This window comes from Monodon monoceros, unplaced genomic scaffold (genome assembly GCF_005190385.1).
Source record: "Monodon monoceros isolate NGI ecotype Baffin Bay Population unplaced genomic scaffold, NGI_Narwhal_1 Super_Scaffold_22, whole genome shotgun sequence".
In the NCBI taxonomy this organism is placed as follows: Eukaryota; Metazoa; Chordata; class Mammalia; order Artiodactyla; family Monodontidae; genus Monodon; species Monodon monoceros.
The window spans coordinates 54,822,824-54,831,000 of NW_021703779.1; the positions used below are offsets into that span (position 1 = coordinate 54,822,824).

Genomic DNA, 8,177 nt, shown 5'->3' on the forward strand with positions numbered 1-8,177 from the left:
TCTTTCTCTAATTGCTTGAGGTGCAAGGTTAGGTTGTTTATTCGAGATGTTTCCTGCTTCTTAAGGTGGGCTTGTATTGCTATAAACTTCCCTCTTAGAACTGCTTTTGCTGCATCCCATAGGTTTTGGGTCGTTGTGTCTCCATTGTCATTTGTTTCTAGGTATTTTTTATTTCCTCTTTGATTTCTTCAGTGATCACTTCGTTATTAAGTAGTGTATTGTTTAGCCTCCATGTGTTTGTATTTTTTACACATCTTTTCCTGTAATTGATATCTACTCTCATGGCATTGTGGTCGGAAAAGATACTTGATACAATTTCAATTTCTTAAATTTACCAAGGGTTGATTTGTGACTCAAGATATGATCTATCCTAGAGGATGTTTCATGAGCTCTTGAGAAAAATGTGTATTCTGTTGTTTTGGATGGAGTGTCCTATAAATATCAGTTAAGTCCATCTTGTTTAATGTATCATTTAAGGCTTGTGTTTCCTTATTTATTTTCATTTTGGATGATCTGTCCTTTGGTGAAAATGAGGTGTTAAAGTCCCCTACTATGAATGTGTTACTGTCGATTTCCCCTTTTATGGCTGTTAGTTTTTGCCTTATGTATTGTGGCGCTCCTATGTTGGGTGCATAAATATTTACAATTGTTATATCTTCTTTTTGGATCAATCCCTTGAGCATTATGTAGTGTCCTTCTTTGTCTCTTCTAATAGCCTTTATTTTAAAGTCTATTGTGTCTGATATGAGAATTGCTACTCCAACTTTCTTTTGGTTTCCATTTGCTTGGAATATCTTTTTCAGTCCCCTCACTTTCAGTCTGTGTGTGTCCCTAGGTCTGAAGTGGGTCTCTTCTGGACAGCATATATATGGGTCTTGTTTTAGTATTCATTCAGCCACTCTGTGTCTCTTGGTGGGAGCATTTAATCCATTTACATTTAAGGTAATTATCGATATGTATGTTCCTATTTCCATTTTTAAAATTTTTTTGGGTTTCTTACTATAGGTGTTGTCCTTCTCTAGTGTTTCTTGCCTAGAGAAGTACCTTTAGCATTTGTTGTAAAGCTGGTTTGGTGGTGCTGAACTCTCTCAGCTTTTCCTTGTCTGTAAAGATTTTAATTCCTCCATCAAATCTGAATGAGTTCCTTGCTGGGTAGAGTAATCTTGGATGTAGGTTTTAACCTTCATCTCTTTAAATATGTCCCGCCACTCCATTCTGGCCAGCAGAGTTTCTGCTGAAAGATCAGCTCTTAAGCTTATGGGGAATCTCTTTTATATCATTTGTTATTTTTCCTTTGCTGATCTTAATATATTTTCTTTGTATTTAATTTTTGATAGTTTGATTAACGTGTGTCTTGGCGTGTTTCTCCTTGGATTTATTTGGTATGCGGCTCTCTGTGCTTCCTGGACTTGATTAACTATTTCCTTTCCCATATTAGGGAAGTTTTCAAATATTCTCTCTTCGAATATTTTCTCAGTCCATTTCTTTTTCTCTTCTTCTTCTGGGACACGTATAATTTGAATGTTGGTGCGTTTAATGTTGTCCCAGAGGTCTGAGAGTGTCCTCAGTTCTTTTCATTCCTTTTTCTTTATTCTGCTGTGCAGTAGTAATTTCCACTATTTTATCTTCCAGGTCACTTATCCGTTCTTCTGCCTCAGTTATTCTGCTATTGATCCCTTCTAGAGTATTTTTAAATTCATTTATTGTGTTGTTCATCATTGCTTGTTTTCTATTTAGTTCTTGTAGGTCCTTCTTAAATGTTTCTTGCATTTTCTCTATTCTATTTCCAAGATTTTGGATCATGTTTACTATCATTATTCTCAATTCTTTTTCAGGTAGACTGCCTATTTCCTCTTCATTTGTTAGGTCTGGTGGATTTTTTTCCTTGCTCCTTCATCTCCTGTGTGTTTTTCTGTCTTCTAATTTTGCTTATCTTACTGTGTTTGGGGACTCCTTTTTGCAGGCTGCAGGTTTGTCATTCCTGTTGGTTTTGGTGTCTGTCCCCAGGGGCTAAGCTTGGTTCAGTGGGTTGTGTAGGCTTCCTGGTGGAGGGGACTAGTGCCTGTGTTCTGGTGGATGAGGCTGGATCTTGTCTTTCTGGTGGGCAGGTCCACGTCTGGTGGTGTGTTTTGGGGTGTCTGTGGCCTTATTATGATTTTAGGAAGCAAATCTGCTAATGGATAGGGCTGTGTTCCTGTTTTGCAATTTATTTGGCATAGGATGTACAGCACTGTAGCTTGCTGGTCATTGAGTGAAGCTGGGTGTTGGTGTTGAGATGGAGATCTCTGGGATGTTTTTGCCATTTGATATAACGTAGAGCTGGGAGGTCTCTTGTGGACCAGTTGGCTCTCACACCTCAGAGGCACAGCACTAACTTCTGGCTGGAGCACAAAGAGCTTGTTATCCACACGCCTCAGAATAAAAGGGAGAAAAAATAGGAAGAAAGAAATATGATAAAATAAAATAAAGATAAAATAAAGTTATTAAAAATAATTATTAAGAAAAAAATTTAAAAATTAAAAAAAAGAAAAAAAACCAGACAGAACCCTAGGACAAATGGTGAAAGCAAAGTCATACAGACAAAATCTCACACAGAAGCATACACATACCCACTGACAAAATGAGGAAAAGGGGAAAAAGTAATAAATCTTGCTCCCAAAGTCCACCTCCTCAATTTGGGATGATTCAATGTCTATTCAGGTATTCCACAGATGCAGGGTACATCAAGTTGATTGTGGAGTTTTAATCTGCTGCTTCTGAGGCTGCTGGGAGAAATTTCCCTTTTTCTTCTTTGTTCACACAGCTCCCGGGGTTCAGCTTTGGATTTGGCTCTGCTTCTGCATGTAGGTTGCCTAAGGTTGTCTGTTCTTCCCTTAGACAAGACGGGGTTAAAGGAGCAGCTGATTTGCCGGCTCTAGCTCACTCAGGCCGGGGGGATGGAGGTGTATGGAATGCGAGACAGGCCTGCAGTGGCAGAGGCTGGCCTGACGTTGCAGCAACTTGATGTGTGCCGTGTGTTCTCCCAGGGTAGTTGTCTGTGGTTCTCGGGACCCTGGCATTGGCAGGCTGCACAGGCTTCCAGGAGGGGAGGTGTGGATAGTGACCTGTGCTCGCACACAGGGTTCCTGGGGGTGGCAGCAGCAGTCTTAGCATCCCATGCCCGTCTCTGGGTTCTGCGCTGATAGACGCGGCTCGCGCACGTTTCTGGAGCTCCTTTAATCAGCTCTCTTAATCCCCTCTCCTCACACACCAGGAAACAAAAAGGCAAGAAAATGTCTCCTGCCTCTTCGGCAGCTCCAGACTTTCCCGGACTCCCTCCCAGCTAGCCGTGGTGCACTAACCCCTTCAGGCTATGTTCACGCCACCAACCCCAGTCCTCTCCCTGCGCTCCGACCTCTCCCTGAAGCCCGAGCCTCAGCTCCCAGCCCCGCCCGCCCCGGCGGGTGAGCAGAGAAGCCTCTCGGGCTGGTGAGTGTTGGTCGGCACTGATCCTCTGTGCGGGAATCTTTCCGATTTGCCCTGCACACCCATGTTGCTGTGCTATCTTCCGCAGCTCTGAAGATTTCCCCTTCTGCCACCCGCAGTCTTCGCCCGCGAAGGGGCTTCCTAGTGTGTGGAAACTTTTCCTCCTTCACAGCTCCCTCCCACTGGTGCAGGTCCAGTCCCTATTCTTTTGTCTCTGTTTTTTATTTTTTCTTTTGCCCTACCCAGGTACGTGGAGAGTTTCTTGCCTTTTGGGAGGTCTGAGGTCTCTGCCAGCATTCAGTTGGTGTTCTATAGGAGCAGTTCCACGTGTAGATGTATTTCTGATGTATCTGTGGGGAGGAAGATGATCCTAGCATCTTACTCTTCTGCCATCTTCTCAAATCCCTGCTCTAGCACATCTTCTTGATCCATGCCTCTGTTGATGGGCATTTAAGTTGCTTCCATGTACTGACTACTGTAAATAGTGCTGCAATAAATATTGGGGTGCATGTGTCTTTTTGAATTTTGGTTTTCATGGCATATATGCCCAGTAATGGGATTTCTGGGTTATATGGCAGTTCTATATTTAGATTTTTAAAGAACCTCCATACTGTTCTCCACAGTGGTTGTATCCATTTACATTCCCACCAATGGGGTAAAAGGGTTCCCTTTTCTCCACACACTTTCCAGCATTTATTGTTTGTAGATATTTTGATAATGGCTATTCTGACCAGCGTGATGTGATACCTCATACATTTTCTTAGTTGTTTTAGGTTTGTTTTCATAATTGTTTTTTCTTCTTTTGTGTTTCTCACCTAAAGAATATCCTTTAGCATTTGTTGTAAAGCTGGTTTGGTGGTTCTGAATTCTCTGAGCTTTTGCTTGTCTGTAAAGCTTTAGATTGCTTCATCAAATCTGAATGAGATCCTTGTTGGGTAGAGTAATTTTGGTTGTAGGTATTTCCCTTTCATTACTTTAAATATATCCTGCCACTCCCTTCTGGCCTGCAGTTTCTGTTGAAAAATCAGCTGATAAACTTATGGGCATCCCCTTGTATGTTATTTGTTGCTTTTCCCTTTTTACTTTTTTTTAAGTAGGAATAAAAAGCAAACTTTTTTTTCTACAGGAACATCTCAATAGGCATATATAATGATTGATACATAACTTGCTCTACAATAAGATCTGATTGTATTAGGGTTTTACAGACATCTATACAGAAATCATAACACTGATTATAGTTTGGTTTTGAATTTTGATTTGCATGAGTTATTCATTCATTTGTTTCCCCTTAGAGACAATAATAAGGGCCAAGTTACAACTGGACAATATGTAACAAATTGAAAATGTTTTTCTACATTATATTTCCTTGGATTTTTTATAGTGTTAATTTTTTTAACATCTTTATTGGAGTATAATTGCTTTACAATGGTGTGTTAGTTTCTGCTTTATAACAAAGTGAATCAGTTATACCTATACATATGTTCCCATATCTCTTCCCTCTTGCATCTCCCTCCCTCCCACCCTCCCTATCCCACCCTTCTAGGTGGTCACAAGCCACCAAGCTGATCTCCCTTGCTGTGCAGCTGCTTCCCACTAGCTATCTATTTTACATTTGGTAGTGTATATATGTCCATGCCACTCTCACTTTGTCACAGCTTACCCTTCCCCCTCCCCATATCCTCAAGTCCATTCTCTAGTAGGTCTGTGTCTTTATTCCTGTCTTACCCCTAGGTAAGTGTGTGGTTTTCATCATTTTTGTTTGCTCTTTAGGTCCTTGTTAAACTTTTTTTGGTATTTTCTGCATTCTATTTCTGAGATTTTGGATATCTTTACTATAATTACTGTGAATTCTTTTTCAGGTAGACTGCCTATTTTCTCTTCATTTGTTAGGTCTGGTGGGTTTTTGCCTTGCTCCTTCATCTGCTGTGTACTCCTCTGTCTTCTTACTTTGCTTAACTTACTGTGTTTGGGGTTTCCTTTTCACAGGCTGCAGGTTCATAGTTCCCGTTGTTTTTGGTGTCTGCTCCCAGTGGCTAAGGTTGTTTCAATGGATTTTGTAGGCTTCCTGGTTGAGTGGACTGGTTCCTGTGTTCTGGAAAATGAGCCTGAATGTTGTCTTTTTGGTGGGCAGGACCACATTCAGTGGTGTGTTTTGGGCTGTCTGTGACCTTATTATGAGTTTAGGCAGCCTCTCTACTAATGGACATGGTTGTGTTCCTATCTTGCTAGTTGCTTGGCATAAGCTGTCCTGCACTGTAGCTTTCTGGCCATTGAGTGGAACTGGGTATTAGCGTTGAGATGGAGATCTCTGGGACAGCTTTCACTATTTAATATTACATGGAGCCAGGAGGTCTCTGGTGGACTAGTTTCCTGATCTCAGCTCTCCCACCTCATAGGCACAGGCCTGACACCCAGCAGGAGCACCAAGACCCTGTCAGCCACACGGTCAGGTACATGGGGCTTTTCTTGCCTTTTGGGAAGTGTGAGGTCCTCTGCCAGTGTTTAGTAGGTGTTCTGTTGGAGTTGTTCCACATGTAGATGTATTTCTGATGTATTCATGGGGAGGAAAGCGATCTCCGTGTCTCACTCCTCTGCCATCTTTGAAGTTCTCAGTCCAAGCCTGCATACTTTTACTGAGGAATTCTTAAACATTTAACAATGAAATAACACCAATTCTCTACAATCTCTTCCTTATTTTCTTTTCCTCTGTGCTCAGTCTAGGACCTGCTCATAGGGGGCCATGTTCATAAGCCTCATCCCCTGCACTTCAGATCATACTTTCTTGTGAGAAATCAAGAACATGGATTTTTATGTTTTTTGCTGATGTAGTCCAGCATCTGGTACAGCCCTTGGCATGTAGTAGGCCCTCTGTAAGTATCTGCCAGCTGTCTTCACAGTAGCAGTGCCGATTGCAGCTCTGTCATCCTCCCCGCCAAGGGCCTGGACTTGTGCCAGGGCTTCCAAAGGACAGGGGACAGTCTCTCGGGCTGCTGGATCAGGGTGTGCTGAGGAACCTGGGCCCCCATGATGGGAACGCCAAAGTCGAGGGAGGCTAGGCTGGGGCGGCAGTAGCGGCATCCTGCTGCCAGTGCGAGTCCACTCACTTCAGCTTTCCTCACAGCACCTCACGCCCGGAAGTGGAAGGTACCTGTGCCACTGCAGTGTGCACTGGGACTTCACTCACATGCTTACGTCCTTCAACCCACCAGTCGGCCCCACAGGTGCCTTCCCCCACCACTGTCTCACCTGTATATTTTCTTTACATCTTTTTCACATGGTCTTACATAGAGCAAACTTTTTTATTTTGATGAGATTCAATTGATCGTTCTTTTCTTTTATGAATTGTGCTTTTGTTGTCAAAACTAAAATCTCTGCCTAGCCCTAGATCTCCCAAAATTTCTCCTTTGATTTTTCTAAAAGTTTTATAGTTTTACTTTTAAATTTGAATCCATTATCTATTTTGAGTTAATTTTTGTATAAGTTGTGTGGTATAGGTACAATTATTTTTACTTATATATTTCCCATTATTCCAGTACTATTTGTTGAAATGTTGTCTTTCCTCCATGGAATTGATTTCATACCTTTGTCAAAAATCAGTTGAGCATATTGTATGTGTCTATTTCTGGGTACTCTATTATTTTTTTTTTAATGATTGGGCTAAGTGGCTTTATTAAAGACAGCCAAAATTACAAAGGACTTAAGAGTTGGCATTATGGCCCTTCTTCTTGCCAAAGGTAGGCACAATATTCACAAAGCACCGGTTGTACTGCATATGCCTCTTGGCCCAGCCCATCTTCTTCTTCTCTTGTTTGGCCACCTTGGAAGTCTGACCTCTTATTTTCCTGGCAGCGGCCATGGAACCATGGACTTTACCTCCAATCACGTGGCCGGCTACTTCCAGAGTGCTCAGAGCCTCCACCCCACACTAGCCCAGGGTAGCCTCATCCTCTAGGGGTGCACATTCCAGGAGCAGGACTTGATCTTCTGTAGTGATGCCCTCCAATGTGACTACATGAGCTTTGATCTGGGTGACAGTCTCCTGGTCAGTCACCTCGAGAGTGTGTAGCTCCTGGGTGTGGACAAAGAGATGCATGTTGGTGACTGAACCATGTATACCACTGCCACTAGTGTACTCTACTCTGTTCCATTGATCTACATGTCTATTTATCCACAAATACCACACTGTTTTGAATACTCTGGCTATATATGAAACCTTAATATCAAGTAGATTGATTCGCCCTATACTTTATCCTTCTTATCCTTCTTTGTCAACATTGTTTTAGGTATCCTAGGACCATATACACTTCAGGGTAATCTTGTATATGTCTACCAGGAAAGCTTCCTGGAATTATTTTGAGAATTAAATTAAACTTATCCATCAATCTGGGGAGAAGTTACATCTTTAGTATGTTGACTTGTTCAATCCATGAATACAGTATTTTTTCCCAAGTATTTAGGTTTTAGATTTCCTGTCATCAGGAAAATTTTGCAATTTTCAACATACAGGTCCTGTACATATTTTGTTACATGTATACTTACATATTATATTTTCTGTTGAGAAACTTAAATCTATTAAAATTTATTTTAATTCTGGTTTACACATATTTATGGTTAGTGTATAGAAGTGTGATTTGATTTCTTTTAGTTCACCTTGCTGTATTCATTATTTCTATTTTTTGTATATATTTTTAAAGTAGCCAGTCATATAAGGA

The 8,177-nt window shown here is 41.4% G+C and overlaps 1 pseudogene; it reads right to left on the reverse strand.

Annotated features, from left to right (window-relative positions):
* Nucleotides 1-7,162: 7,162 nt before the first annotated feature.
* LOC114906488 lies at nt 7,163-7,564 on the reverse strand (annotated as a pseudogene).
* Between the last annotated feature and the right edge of the window lie 613 nt (nt 7,565-8,177).